At 43.8% G+C, this 16,662-nt stretch overlaps 1 long non-coding RNA gene across 1 annotated transcript; it reads left to right on the top strand.

Annotated features, from left to right (window-relative positions):
* The first annotated feature begins 2,306 nt into the window (after window positions 1-2,306).
* LOC128445977 (uncharacterized) lies at window positions 2,307-4,773 on the top strand. The gene is made up of 2 exons (XR_008339533.1): window positions 2,307-2,697; window positions 3,507-4,773. It is a non-coding gene; the product is annotated as an uncharacterized LOC128445977 (long non-coding RNA).
* The last annotated feature ends 11,889 nt before the right edge of the window (window positions 4,774-16,662 follow it).

The raw sequence follows: 16,662 nt of genomic DNA, 5'->3' as shown, positions 1-16,662 counted from the left end.
CAGATACTCAACCATTACTGACAATATCCATCAATTCATTGACCTTCAGTTATGTTTCAAAATGTTAATTCTTATCAATGCTGCTAGAACCATTATCTTGATGATGTTCTCCTTTACACTTGACATATTGCACTACTGTCCGTCCTGGGAGAGGGATCCCTCACATGTGTCTCTCTCTCTCTCTGAGGCTTATATGCCTTTTTAGAAATCAATATTCAGGATTTATTCTCCGAGAAATCAACAAAAATGTTGCAAAACCCCTTATCTCACAATGTTAAAGAATGTGAAAAAGGTTACTGGATACACCCTTGATCTGGATCTGCAACACATTTTAATGGGTTCTTTCTTTCCTGACCCAAAGCCCATCCTGGTAATCCATCCAATAGTTTTTGTTAAATCCTTTTTTACAGACAACAAACGCTGACAAAAAACACCTTGGAAGAGGAAATAAGAAAATTAATGAATGCATGGATTAATACAAAAAATATCAATCCATACAATTCCTATCAGTAACTATTTCGTTATTCAACTCAATAAAATCTTTTTTAAACTCCTGTAGATTCAGCCCAGTTTAACATTCCACAAGGGGGCCTCATGTGTAATCCTTAAAACGTCTGGGATTTGGGAACAATGTTTTACATTGAAACACTTAGGGTGTTTGCCAATGCAGTGAGTTGCTGGAAACCATTTATGCACTGTATTCTGAATCGGCCTTTCTGTACATCACAGGCTACAGTTATCCACCTCATGTGTATACACATCATGCAGTTTAACAGAGCGCATCGCAATTCAAAACAGAGAAAAAGGTTATTGAAACAAATTAAACAGTAAGTATCACAGTGGTCAGGAGTGTTGTCCATGAATGCACTAAAAAAGCGCAGTTCATTTAACACACTCATATTTTGAGTGAACTGATCAGATCAGTTTGCAGCTGCACCCAGATGCAGATCCCCAGCAAAGTGTAGTGAGTTCTTCCCTGACCTGTACGACATCCTTCCATCAGGTTTTGTGGTAACCTGTCCAGTAGTTTTTTGCATAATTCTGCTAAATAAATAAACAATACATTTTGGCAGGTGTACTTATTGTTGGTTAATTGATTTACGATAATTTGTGTTTTCACATTGGTCCAGATAGCTTGAAAGGTTTTTAACTTTCCTTTCCCTCAGTAAATTAAATCCTTGTGTAAAAACTGCATTTTGTGTACATATTTTTTTAGTATCAAAATTAGTTTGTTGGTATGACTGTATAGGTACACAGCACTATAAATTATGATAACACCTTTACTCTCTCAAAAACACACACACACACACACACACACACACACACACACACACACACACACACACACACACACACACACACACACACACACACACACACACACACACACACACACACACACACACACACACACACACACACACACACACGCCTGAAAGGAATTAGGTTAGATTAAGTCTCTCTCAGGGTTCCTACGGCCATGAAAAACCTGGAAAAGTTCATGGAATTGTAAAATGTTTATTTCCAGGCCTGGAAAAGTTCAAAAGTCATGGACATTTGTTACATTCATATTTTCATGTCGTTCATTTACGCTGAGTTTTAAATAATTCATATGCTTTCAAAAGAAATACGCTCAAAATACAAGCAGGCATACGCTCTCATACTAATTGAAAAGTTCGGTGGGGAAGCAGGCGGGATAAGGCACTATGCCAGGGAAGTGTAGATTTAACCATGCTTGGCTACAAATGGAAAAGTACATGCCATGGGTTACAACAGACAAAGACCTCAATCAAACTATCGTCTCTCATTCTTTTGTATCATTTAAGGCAGGGGTGAGCAATTCATTTTCTCGAGGGGCCACATGAGAAACATGGACAGTTGTGGAGGGCCGGACCAATAAGCTGAACTCAATTCTACTCATAATAATTTGATAAGCCTCTACAGCTAAGACTAAATGTTATGGTTAGGCAATGAAAAAGTGAGGCAGGTAAAGTAATAACGCCAACATTATATCACACTTTAATCAACATTTACAAGAACAGTTTGCAGTATTCCAAAGATCAGCTTTAAATTAACTGTATACAAAGTGCTATTACTATTTGCATATAGTCTTATCACCATATTTGCTGGTTGTTGTTTTTTTTCTTGTTAAGTGAGAGAAATCTAGTCTGTTTTGGGCTTGAACAAGTGCACTGAAGTCAGGTTGAATATCTGAGGTGGATATGTGAAGGACAGCTGACAGGTGATCATCAGTGAGAGAGGATCAGTATCTGGATTTGTTAAACTCAGGCCCGGCCCGAGGCATAAGCGATACAAGCGGGCGCTTGGGGCCTCCTGACCGCCAGGGGGCCCCCTATCGGAAAAAAAAAATTATAATTAAAAATAATTAAAAATAATAATAATAATAATATTAAATAACTTAAACAAGTGACCTGATTGAATGAAATAAAGAATACATCTATACAAGAAAATTCTGATTTTACGATCAATATATCTGCCAGCGTTCAAGTCATGCATATCAACTGCGTGCTCAATCTGCTGACAGATAATTCGCGGTCATAGACAGACACTGCATAATACTCAAGGTTAAGTTGGAAGGGACATATATAAGCATGTCATCTAAAAGGACGTATCTCTCTGGTGCCCAAAAACGGAAAAAGAAAAGGACAGAAGATGAGAAAAAAGAGCAAGATAAAGGTATGATTGCATGATTATTTAAAATATGTTTTGAACTCATTTGAGGGAGGAGCAGCTCAAGCTATCATAGGAGTTAGCTAGCTAGCTAGCGAGTTAATGTCATCTTATATTTGCCATCACATGAGCTATATTCATCAACAGTGTATGTATCTCATTAATATACATTTATCTAGGTGTATATCAGATGTCAACGATATTGGCAATGTTTAGGATGTTCAATCAAACATGTACTGCTAGCTCTTGCCAGGCTTAATCTAACGTTAGCTCGCTGACTGAGGTGGACATTAGCACTAGTAGCTAGCTACATGAAAACAGTACTGTTTTATAAATGTGACATAGTGGTGAGTCTGACAGCGACTAAGTGCAGAGTCTTAGTCCGTGAGATATCGGTTTATATTGGAGGAAACAGCCAAAGGTGAACTTAACCTTCTAGGTGTAAGGGATGCAAGCTAGCATTGCTGTGCCTGTGCACGTTAGTAAAAGTGACATCTCAGCCAAAGATGGAGCACAATGTGCGCTCTGCCCTAAGATCTTTGTTGAGAGATGGCCTATTGGTCTTTATGAGAAAACACCATGTTGAAGTGAGGAGACGTCTGTGATAAAAATATACTTATATTGTATTAATATTATATTTAGGATGTTAAGTGTTCACCACACTGCAATTAGGCTGTGCCTTATTTTGCCTCACTAGAATAGGAATGGTTAGGTGTGGAATTGTTTGTTGATGAGTGTAAGTAATGATGGCAAAATAAACTCATTTTTCATAAACTCACTATCAACTATGCACTTTTGCAATGTTATTTTTCCAGGAACACTGTTGAAGTATTTTGGAGCACAACCAACTGTACCTGCCCCCGATGTGTCATCAAGTGTCAGTGCCTCCACAGCTGATGATACAGCAGGTGAGGTTTTTCTTGATGGCAAATGGCTACATAGTCTTTTAATATGACATGACACATTTAAAAAAAAACCTCACAAAACGAGATGTGTGAGGTTTACCCAAATCTTTGGGTAGCTCTCAGGATAGCCTGCACTCTGCCTGTGACAGTTGCCTCAGCAGAGAGGAGCTTTTCCAAGCTAAAATTAATTAAAACATACCTGAGATCATCGATGGCTCAGGAAAGATTAAGTGGACTTTCTGTTATTAGTATTAATAGCAAAGTTGGCCAAGCAATATCATATAATGATGTCATCAATGACTTTGCCTCCCAAAAAGCTAGGAAGGAAAGATTTTGAGGACAGTTACATTGTATTGAGACAGTTGGGAATATTTTCACAATAATTGATTGTTGAACCCTTGCTGTCATGTTACTGACTTATCAGTTTTGTTATTATCGTTTATTTGAATGTTTTGAAACAGTTTGATTTTAGAAGTTCCAAATAGTTAGTTTAAAAGGTTAATTGAATACTGAGTCACTTTCATTATTTAATCTATGTATCTATGTAACGTTCTATTTTTTATTATATTCATGCTTGTCTATTTTGGTTTTATTTTGTAATTGGAAATTGCTAACTTAATACGCATTTGCACAGTTGCAAATTATTTATTTAATATGTTTGTGATCGTTTGTTTGGAATACAGAGGCACTATCATTATTTATTTTTTATTTTTTAATGTTATTTTTGATAATACTAATGTTTGTGTATTTTGATTTCAGTTTAAGATTGCACATTTACAAATCTGTTGAAAGATCTGTTTATTAAACTGATACTTTAAAAAAAAATACAAATGCTGTTGTATTTAATTATTTTACAATTTAACTTCAGTAAACCACACTTGATGCTTTACTTTGAATATGAAAGTTTAAAATAAATCTGTGATCTAAGTGCCCTCTAAGGTTAAAAGGTGACTGTTTTGGTGTAAATAACGACTATAATAATACAGGGGTCTATCAAGGGACAAAAGTCTAGAATATTTTTGGCATGAGAGCAACTGAATGAGCCTTCCAGGCCCAAGAGGTCAAGGGGCACTGAAGCCCAAGCCCAAGTCACCATCTCAATAAGTCAAAAAGCAAAATGCTATGAATATGCTTAAATTTAGGTATTTCCCTTCTCCAGCTGGCCATATAAAAAATACAGGAAATCACATCTACGTAATTCAGTATTAATACAATTGATAATGTCAATTAATTCATTGTCAAATCATTGTAGTGTGACATTTTTGTCAATAATCGTCGAGCGCAAATGACTCCGCTAGGTGGGAGGGGGGCCCCAATATCAAATTCTGCTTAGGGCCCCCGAAAGGCTTGGGCCGGCCCTGGTTAAACTTCATCACAGAAAAGGTTATTTCATATATGTAAGTAGATCCAAAGAGAATCAACATCTTCTGAGCATGCCTCCTGAACTCTTGGATGTCCTTGTCTTTTTTTTCACAAAACTCTTGTATCTCTGCTCTCAGGTCCCATACTGTTTAAGGCACTTTGCTCAGACTGAGCCATCTGACAGCTGTGGTAGCCTATGTCCCCAGTTCAGTCTCATGCTCCTCCAAAAGTGCAACAAACTGTCTGAGATGCAATGCTCTTGCCCTGATAAAGTTAACTAATTCAGTTACAACATCAGTAACATGATTCATTTCACACCTTTTGACCAATGGATTTCCATGACTTTCAATAACTTTAAACCAACTTTCCATGACCAAACGTTTTGTGGAATCTCAGTGTATACATGCAAAAGAGACTAAATTTAGTATTTAAGCTAACAATGAGAATTTCAAAGCATACAGTATACCTTGAATTACACAAATAAATGAGACAATAGTTTGATTGACCTCTGTTGTAACCCATGGCATGTACTTTTCCATTTGTAGCCAAGCATGGTTAAATCTACACTTCCCTGGCCTAGTGCATTATCTCGCCTGCTTCCCCACCGAACATTTCAATTAGTATGAGATAGTACGCCTGCTTATATTTTGAGCATATTTCTTTTAAAAGCATATGAATTAATTAAAACTCAGCATAAATTAACGACATGAAAATATGAATATAACAAATTTCCTTGACTTCTCCAAAACTTTTGGGATTACATTTTTTTCAAGCACTTTTCCAGGACTGGAAATAAACATTAAACAATTCCATGACTTTTCCAGGTTTTTCATGACCGTGGGTTAATTTCCCTCACTTTATCTTGCATCCGCTTCAAAAGTCCGAAATGTTTCCCTGTCAGCTTTGGACAATCACCGGTTGTAACACCTGCCAGTTTGTCCCATTTGAGTCCCAGCTTATCCAAGCATGAAGTTACCTCCGTGAACACATCACTCCCAGTCGTCGTCTCTTTTATTGACCGCATTGTTGCCAGCTCCTCAGTAAAGTCAAAGTCTTTCGTCATCCAACGTACAAAGATGAGGAACTGGGCTGCGTCGCGGACATCACAGCCCTCATTCAGAGCCAAGGAGAAAAAGTAAAATCGACCACTTTCTTTAGCAGCTGAAGCTCGAGATTTCCCGCGATGTCCTCGATCCTTCTCGTTACGGTTCGTCCGTAAAAGTCTCTCCGTGCTTTGTCTCGTAGTGGTGGTTCAAATTGTAATCCTTAAAAACAGCGATCTTTTCTCCACAAACTAAGCACACGGCTTTCCGTTTGACTTCAGTAAATAAATACTTAGCAGTCCATGTCTCGTTAAAAACTCTATCTTTCTTGTCTTAACGTGGGCTGACATTTTTGCCGACTAATAGCTATCTCACATCTCTTCTTAACTCCGTTCGCCTACACATCATCCGCTAGCGGGCATTCAGGATGTACGTCAGGTAAATGTTTAAAAAAGGCACCTTCAAAATAAAAGAAATGTATTCTTTGCATGATGTTCACTTATTTACGTGTGATTCCTAATATTCCGTTGACCTCACGCGGGCCGGTCACAGACAGCCAAAGGGCCGGATGCGGCCCGGGGGCCGTACAATGCCCAGGTCTGATTTAAGGTATACTATATGCTTTGGAATTCTCATTGTTAGCTTAAATACAATTTTTTTCCACTTTTTCACGTATACACCGAAATTTCACAAAATGTTGGTCATGGAAATTTGGTTTAAAGTTATTGAAAAGTCATGGAAATCCATTGGTCAAAATGTATATGAACCCTGCTCTCTATAGCTGTGAGTGTCACGGTTTGAGGGAGGAGATGGACCCAGGATGCAGAGATTTTAACAAAAAGGGTATTTAATCTACAAAAAGGTCTTTAACAAGACAAAAATAAAACAGGAACACTAACAAATAACACTGGTGACAAGGTGCACGGAGAACAAGGAAGGAAAAGCAGGGGAAAACAAACCATATCTCACGATTTCTAGAAACGTGTAGAACAACAAACAAACCGACAAAGGGCTTGGGGAACACAGAGGCTTAAATAGAGACACAGGGAAGGCTGGGGTAACTAGCCACCGGTGCAACACATGAGGACTGGGAAAGACAATCACCGAGACAGAAACAACCCACAAGGAACAGAGAATACAAAATAAAACAGGAAACAGAAACAGAGTGCACACATGAAAACAACTTAAAACACAAAACAGAGATCTAACAGTTTACAGAATACACTTCACCAAATCTAAACTGTCAGATCATTACAGAACCCCCCTTCAAGGGCCGGATACCAGACGGCCCCCCAAAAAAAACAAGAACCGAGACGGGCGGGAGGAGGGGGGAACCGGAGGAGGGAATCCGGGACTTAGACAGAGTCCCGGCAAAGTTCCGACGCTCGGGAGGGCGGAGCCGCGGCCGCTCAGGGACAGAGTTCTGAGGCTCAGGAAGACGGCGCCTTGGGCGCTCTGGGACAGAGTACTGAGGCTTGGGAGGGCGGCGCCGTGGCCGCTCGGGGACAGAGTTCTGAGGCTTCTGGGGGCGGCGCCGTGGCCGCTCGGGGACAGAGTTCTGAGGCTCCGTTGGACGGCCCGGAGGCCGGTCAGGAGCCAAGCACGGGAGCTCCTCAGGCGGCCAGCCCGAAGACCGGACTGGGTCAGAGGCCAAGAGATCCGGCCTCAGCCCTGCACGTGGGGCAGGAACCGGAGTCGCAGCCGAAACCGGGAACAGAATAGGCGCTGTGAGGACTGCCAACGCTGGAACCTGAGCGACGCCAGTCAGGACCCTCTGGCGCGGGACAGGGACTGGAGCAGACTCCGCAGGGGCCTCTGACACCTCGACAGGAGTGTCATCTGCCGGGACCCTCTGGCATGGAACAGGGACTGGAGCGTGAATTGGACCAGGGACTGGAGCTGGCACCGGGAGGACCTCCAACGCCGAAGACGTCAGCCGAGAGCCTCCGGCGTGGAGCAGGCACTGGAGCAGGGACCGGAGAAGGGGCTGGAGAAGGAGCTGGAGCTGGCACCGTGAGTACCTCCGACGCCGAAACACAGGGGACGTCAGCCGAGAGCTTCCGGTGTGGAGCAGGGACTGGAGAAGGGGCTGGAGCTGGCACCGTGAGTACCTCCGACGCTGAAACACAGGGGATGTCAGCCGAGAGCCTCCGGCGCGGAGCAGGCACTGGAGCAGGGACTGGAGAACGAGCTGGAGCAGACGCCGCTGTGAGGACCACTGACGTTGGAGAGCGAGAGACATCAGCTGGGGCCCTCCGACGCGGAGCAGGGACTGGGTCTGGCTTGGGCCTAGTCGGAACTGGATGTGGCTGGGACCTTGGAGCATGCTGCTGGAGGGAGAGGCTTCTGCTGTGGATGCCCCCTCTCCAACGTCCACCACCCTGAGCAGAACCCTTCTTGAGGCTGCGGGGTCCGCCAAATGCCAAGCGGCTGCCCCGATACGGGTTAGTGGATGAGGCTAGAGGGTTGAGGTATTTCTTTAGTCTGTCCCGCACCTCCACGAGGACAAAATGGCTCACCCAAGGCCGATCCTTTAGCCATGCCTCAACCACTGCAATTTCCTCCAGGGTCTCTGACTTGCTCGTGGGTCCCGGAAAACACAGCTCATCCACCAAAAATTCTAAATAAAAAACTTGCTCTTGAAACAAACTAATCTCCGCTGAGTCCATTTTCTGGTCGGTTCGTTCTGTCATGGTTTGAGGGAGGAGATGGACCCAGGATGCAGAGATTTTAACAAAAAGGCTATTTAATCTACAAAAAGGTCTTTTACAAGACAAAAATAAAAGGAACACTAACAAATAACACTGGTGAAAAGGTGCACGGAGAACAAGGAAGGAAAAGCAGGGGAAAACAAACCATATCTCACGACTTCTAGAAACGTGTAGAACAACAAACGAACCGACAAAGGGCTTGGGGAACACAGAGGCTTAAATAGAGACACAGGGAAGGCTGGGGTAACTAGCCACAGGTGCAACACATGAGGACTGGGAAAGACACAGAGACAGGAAGTGAAGTCAGAAACAACCCACAAGGAACAGAGAATACAAAATAAAACAGGAAACAGAAACAGAGTGCACACATGAAAACAACTTAAAACACAAAACAGAGATCTAACAGTTTACAGAATAGACTTCACCAAATCTAAACTGTCAGATCGTTACAGTGAGGACACTCATTAATGCATTCCCTAGACGAGGGGTGTCCAAATTGTGGCCCTCGGGCCAAATGCGGCCCGCGGCAAATTCTAAAAATACACTGGAATGTGGCCCGCTAGCATTGTAGTTCGGAATAAATAAATCATACATTTTTAACCCTCGTGTTGTTCTTGGGTCAAATTGACTCAGAGTGTGTGTCTGTGTGCATGCGTGTGATCATCCGCAAGCCCTGGCTGTTCAGGTAGAGGGTTAGGGTAACCCAAGGATTGTTATTATCCTATTCTCCTTGGTGTAGTTGAAACAAATGGAATGTCATTTTTTATTCTTCTGGGGGGGCCAATTAGACCCCCAGGGAGGGCGCTGGGGTGCTGCAATGTGGGGTCAATCAGACCCCCACCTGATTCCAATTGTAATGTAGAGGGGTATATAGAGAAGCCGGTGTCCCATTCACCGTGTGCCACCCTCCCTGATCATGCCACCATATCACGTCGGCGCGTTTGCAGCTATTCTCCGAGGATCCCTCCTCTGAGCCCGAAGAGGACGCAAAAGGGCCAGACCTAGAGGCGGACGGACAACCAGATGGAGTAGCAGACCGGGAAGAAGACAGAGACGACTTTGAGGACGACGTGGAGGACGACTTGGATGATGAGGTAGAAGACAACGGAGACGACAAGGACTACGACCCAGTGGGTGATGCTTCTGCAGATTTGTCATCCTTGGACGAAGAAGAAGAGGGACAAGACCACGGCTGCACCACCACCCCCACCGGACTCGTGGAAAGAGAGACCTTCAAGTCAAGAAACAGGGAAATAATATGGGCATCGCGGGTCGACGGTGTTGTGCAATAGTGCTTAAAAGTGTTACCATAGAATGGTGTGCCTTTAGGCACTCAATAAATTTGGTTATCAAAATAAAATGTAAAACATTAATATTTAAAATATTAATATTAAATCATAACTTTAATTGGTTAAAGTTCTCGCGGGGCACCGATAGCCAATTTATTGATTAAGATCAGTCTCATTTAGATCTAGTTCAATTAGAAATCTCAATATTTTACCATTAAAGATTATATAATGAACAATGAAGGTTTATGTTCTTAACAGTGTAACAGTTGGCAAAATTCACTTATGTAATATTAATGACAGAACATTTGTGAAAGAAGAACATTTATTATGAACATAATAAAGTATAAAAACACAAATTACTAAACAATCAAACTAACTAACAAGGAGGTGTGTGAGTGTGTGTGTGTGTGAATGTAAATTAGCATGCTTTAAAAATGGTCCCTAAGATAAGAGCCCCCCCCCCCCTTCTTCTGAGGTTGCTTTATGGCCGTTGCTTTACGGCTGAGGGGGAAGGTTTAATTTGGTGAGATGCTATGCGTGTCTGTGTGTATGTTAATCAGATAATGATAGGCTCGCCACAGGCTTTGTCCCTGACTAACTGCCATTAACCTTCATTTAACTTATACCTACAACATCACAGCATATATCAAACATATAAACACACACCGATCAAATAAACAGTCTTGCTTAGCGTAGTATAATTATTAAGCCCAGATTATGTTACCAGTCCGAGGGAAAGAGGGAAAGAAGTTGCTGTTCCGTTTGCAGTTCTGTGACGTCTCCTGGCTTTGTGGTCGTAGAGTTCTGCATTCGCGATTCTGTCGAGCCTAGTGCTCAGATGCTGGTTGAAGTTCTCCTGCAGGACATCGCGTCTAGTGATGGGAAGTTCGGATCTTTTTACCGTGTCGGTTCTTTGAATCTCGTTCAGTAAAATGAACGAATCTCTTTTTGAGTCATTCGTTCGTTTCAAGGGGGGGGGGGGGTTGCAAACGATCCAAAGACTCGTAACCGGCAGATGAAAGAATCGTTCAACTCCCGACCGTGTTTTTGGCCACACAGAGCGAGCTCATCTCGCCAGTGACGGGAAAATCGCTCCCCGGAAAAGCAAGCCGAGCTCCGGGGCGGCGGGGCTCCAGAGCCCCCCGGTCACCTACATGCACATCTGCGGGACGGAGGTGTTCAGCATGGGGGTGTTCCTGCTGAGGTCCGGCACCTCCATACCGCTGCACGACCACCCGGACATGAACGGGAATCTACGGAGCTGCTGATCCACACGCTGCCCTTCCAGCACATCCAGCTGGCCCGCCGCATCCGCGGACACAGAGCTTAAACTGCTGCTGCTCCACTGACTATAACAATGCCGCATTCAAATAAAAATGTGGGAAAGAATATTGTACAGTATCTAATATTGTGTTGGTCATATTTAAATCATTCATTACGTTTTTTGGGGGGGGGAAAGAGAGGATAAAATAAAAGAATCGCATATTAAATCTTAATCGTTCAGCCCTATTCACAAGTCATAATGACTGCACTAAACTGTAAGTGTAAATGTAAAGTGAAAATAACAAAACCAGTGTAATTATTTCCAGTGATAATTAAATGCCAGTGTGACAATAAATGACAATTTAAAACCATACAAACTGTCATGTTTTACTATATTTAATAGAGGAGGTTTTCTTAAAAAATATATGATCTGCCACACAAAGTCATGGCTACTTTTTAACAGCGGTCACGTGAAAGGGAATGAGGTAACCGTTTCCTCTTCTGAGCCTATGGAGGTCACGTAGAAAATGATCCAAAGACTCGTACCCGGCAGATGAACGAATAGTTCACCTCCTGACCGTGTCTTCAGATCAGTGTTTCGTTCTTCTGCCAACAGAGTCTTCGGATCAGTGATTCGTTCATCTGCCGGGTATGAGTCTTTGGATCCTTTTTCACGTGACCTGCATCAGCCTATGCAACAGTCCCGATGCGCGGCCACGATAAAATTAACAAATCTCTCTTTGAGAGGACTCGTTACTCCCGAGTCCTTGTAAGGATTCGTTCAAAACGAACGAATCGTTCACGACCGACACATCACTAATCGCGTCGCTACGAGGAGTTTTGTAGAGCTTGAAGGGCGAGGAGATTTCCTTGAGAGGGGTGAGCTGGGAGCTGTACCTCTGACCTCCGGTAGTTGGTGGGAATAGAAGATTAGGCTGGAAAGCCCTGCTGTCCTCGGTGGGATGGGAGAAAGAAAGGCTGTAGCAGCCTTCCGCCCTCGGGAGGATTGGAGAAAAAGAGAGCAGCCTTCCGCCCTCGGCGGGATGGAAGAAGAGAGGCTGGGCAGCCTGCTGGCCTTCGAAGGATTGTAGAAAGAGAGAGAGCCTTTGGGGAGACTTCTCCTTATATTGGCCCCGGTGACCTCACAGGTCTTGGACCAGAGTGACCAATAGGAGCGACCCTAGTGGTTCTTGACACCTTTGTGTGATATTGCCCAGATCCCAGGACATGCAGCATCCTGTTACATCCTCTGGGAGACTGAGTTCCTTGACTGTCTTAAGACAAAGGGAACATGTGGCACTCTGGGAGACTGAGTTCACTCCAGAACATGCGGCTCCCTTGTTTCAAGTTTGACTGAAGGGAGGTCTGTGGTTTGCACAAAAACCATGTCCCAACAACGGCCAAGACGGGAGCCGCTGCTCCTCCAACGCCGTTGATGCGGCTCCAAGCGGGGTCAGGGAGGGCCCCACGATGTATGCAAAGTCCCGCGCCGGTGACATAGCCTCGACGTTCCGCCGGTTCATCCCGCCGACGTTAGAGAACATCATCCTGGAGATGACCAACTGGGAAATCGTCGAAAATACGGTGACGAATAGAAAGGGATGGATGAGACCGACCTGCGCATGTACAGGTCCCGGGGCGAGGCCGCCGCCAGCCTGTGGCACCGGTCGGACGATATTTTGTGCCACGATGCTCCTTAAAATATTCCACACGTACTCGAAACTGTTGCGCTTCGACGACCGCAAGACGAGACACTGGAGACGAGCCACGAACAAATTGGCGGCCGTGCGAGAAGTCTTGGACATGTGGGTGGCGCGGCTACCGTGTCTCTACAACCCGGGGCCCGAAGTGACCGTGGGTGAGCAACTGGTTCCGTTCAGAGGTTAGTCTTTATATTATATTATTATTATGTTATGTTATTATGTCATGTACATCGCGCGCTGGCCACTGATTGTCTTTCCCAACATTATCGACGTCTCCTCCTTCATGATGTGGAGAGAGATCAACCCAGACTGGATGCTGGGCAAGCTGAACAAGCAGAGGGTGTTCCTAGAGCAGCTGGGAAAGGCTCTCATTTCTCCATTCATCGAGCAAAGGGAGCGTATCCCCCGCACGGAAGTGTCCGCCGTGGTTGTGAAAGCCGTAAAAAGCCGCCGCCGCACCGAGAGCTATAGTCCACATAGATGCTCGACTCGAGCGTGCGGCCTCTTCCATGGCCATAGCAGCAGCCCCGCTCAGGGCGAATAAGAGGAAGAGGTGTCACATATGCCCCAGGAAAAAAGACTGTAAAACTTGCACTGTGTGCTGCCGGTGTAACAAATACATGTGCAAGGGCTGCTCACGTGTCTATTGCCCTACGTGTAGGTCACAATATGCCAGGGGAAGCAAGGACAACACAAGGGTTAAAAAGTAAATCCTCATTTCACCACATTGTGTCAGCATCACTTTAATGTTGTCTGGCTTTGCTTCCTTGCCGCGAACCCTTCTCCGCTCATTTCTACCATGGTGACTGCACAGAAAAAGAGGGAAGTTGACACTGAGGTTTCACGCCGCTTTCACAGTACTTTTTCACAGAAAATCGAGGCAATTGTATTTGTCTCCTTTGTGAAGAGAATGTTGCTTTGTTTAAGGATTTCAACGTAAAGAGACACTAACAGACTAAACATGCTAAAAAATATGACAAGCTAACAGGGAGTGATCGCGCTGAAAAAGTGAAGCACCTGCAAGCTGCTCTGACATCACAACAGAGATTCTTCACGTGGGCCTGTGGGTCAAAGGAGAATATCACCAAAGCAAGCTACGAAGTGGCCATGGTAATAGCCTAACATGACAAATCTTTTAATGAAGGTACATTTATAAAGGACTGTGTCGTGAACATGGTGGAGAACATTTGCCCCGAGAAGAAGCAAGAATTTAAGAATGTTTGCCTGGCACGTAACACTGTGGCACGGAGAGTCGAGGACATATCGTCAGATATTCAGAGGCAACTGAGGAACAGGGGAGTGACTTGTGATTATTTCTCATTAGCCTGCGGTGAAAGCACCGATGCTTCTGACCAGAGGTGTCAAGTGACAAAGTACAAATACTTTGTTACCTTACCTAAGTAGAAATTTTGGGTATCTATATTTGACAGGAGCATTTATTTTTCAGACGACTTTTTACTTCTAGTACTTACATTTTCACGCAAATATCTGTACTTTCTACTCCTAACATTTTAAAAATAGCCTTGTTAGTCCCAAATTTGATTCTGGTTGGATGAGAAGTATAAGCATATACTATTCTGACACCCTATTGGTTTTTTGAACGATGCACCTGCAGATGACACAAATCAACTGTGACAAATCACGTCACACTCCAGCAAGGACAGCAGAAAAGCCTATTACGAAGATGTCCGTGGCAGAGAACTCGAGCGAAATGTCCCACTCCCAACCAAGTATCAGTGAGGAGGTTGATAGCCAGGAAGACAAGCCAACCCTTGTACATCCCTGGCCGTACCTGGAAGAATTTTTCGAGATGGTTGGGTGCAAAAACAAGTCATTTCGAATGCGCTGCAAGCTCTGAACACCCAAGTACCACGAGCTAATGGCTTTCAAAAACTCGCCGTCGAATTTGAAAAAGCATATTGAGGTAAGCTGAAAGTTTGTTATTATCAGTCAATTATTGACATAATATTGCAGTAACGTAGTTACATAAATTTGCAATGTTTGCTATGGCTAAGTGCATGCCAAGACATGCCATGGTTTGCTTGCTAGAAGTAGCTAGGAGATGATTCAACGCTACAAGTTTGTTTGGGGGTCTCTGTGTGAGATTGGATATTCGACTTTAGCAAAATTTTATCTGAGCTTATATTATCTCTATATGCAACATATGTATGTTAATTCGGCAAAACTATAGTTTTTGTTATGATAGTTGATTATTCACTAAATGTTGTAATAGTGACCAAGTAACGTACTGGATAATGGTAAATTTGAGATTAAATATATAGGGTTCAACGTTTTATTATTATTATTATTATTACTATTACTACTACTATCCTGTTCAGTACTAACACTGACAAAACTCTACTTAACATTATTTGTCACATTGTCTCTCTCTTAAGGGACGAGTGCCAACAGCCTTAACTGCCATCTGTACCTCCTGGAAGGGCTTAATCGGTGGAACCAGGACCGTCAAGCTGCATCCCTGGCAGGCAATCCTTCCAGCCTGCTCAGTTACTCAGGGGACCTTGTTCACTGTGCCAACACCATGAGTCTCAAGGTGCTTGGAAGGAAAGTTGTGCCCTCTTTTCAGCCCCCTGCTGTTTACACTGGTGAGTCTAACCTTTCCACCAGGAGGAGATGATATTTCAAATCCATGAAATATAAAAACCTCTGTAGTTAAATTTCTGAAAGCTAAATTTCCTCTCCCTATTCTTTTGTCTGTCCCAGGGGAGCTAACAGGTATTGATTACCTGTTCCGTCAGACCGGAAGGCCCCTGCAGGATGTACATCCTGACTCAGAGGAGACCCACCAGATGCTGGAGGATGTCTGCCCTGAGGAACAGGGAGATAAGGGCTTTGAGGATGCTGTCTATGACCCAACCATTGAGCGGCTGGACCTGTCCTCAGATCTGTCACCTACCAGCTCTTCAACTCCCTCTTCACTCCACACTACTGCTTCTTTTCCTAGGCCTGGATGTAGCTCCACTGCAGCAGCATCTGAGCATCATCTGGTAATATTCTCATCACATTTCTTTCACTGTACAATGTCAGTGGATAATTGTTACTGTGTTATGATTACACTTACAGTAAAATATGTAGCAGTGCTATCAAGAAACCAACAAAAATAACATGCAATAAATACAAATCTGGAGAATGAACAAATTTATAAAAGCATAATACACTCTACTTAAATACCGTTTTATTTCTAGATTGAGTATGAGGACACAGACATGCCCCCTGTCCCATCAGCCCCTCATGCTGGTTCTCTACTTTAAGTTCCACCAGCCTTTCAGCAACTATTTTTCCTGCTGCAAGAGCTGGTCCATCAGCACCCCCACAAGTCACTCCTGCTGTAGCGCGACGGGTGAGTGTTTCTTTGGTACGATTTACCACAGACCCTGTTATACTTGTGGTATGCTATGGATTTTTATTTCTATTCGATTTCTTTTTGTTTCCCAGGCTTTGGGTTTTCTGACCAGGGTGTTGCCTGGCCCATCAGCCGTCACCACCAGCTCAGCCTCCATGCTTCCTCTCCCCATCACCCTCTCGACCACTGTCCCTACAGCCACAGCTTCCTCTGCATCACAGACCACCACCCCAGCAGCACCTGGGCAACATCTGGTGAGTCTTTTGGTGAAGAATTACACTGGGACAGTAATGTTACTTTTCTGTATTTGCTACTGTGTTTTTTTTTGTGT

This window comes from Pleuronectes platessa, chromosome 8 (assembly GCF_947347685.1).
Source record: "Pleuronectes platessa chromosome 8, fPlePla1.1, whole genome shotgun sequence".
Lineage (NCBI taxonomy): Eukaryota > Metazoa > Chordata > Actinopteri > Pleuronectiformes > Pleuronectidae > Pleuronectes > Pleuronectes platessa.
The sequence above is the reverse complement of the archived record's forward strand: the minus strand, read 5'-3'. Positions and strand labels throughout refer to the sequence as shown.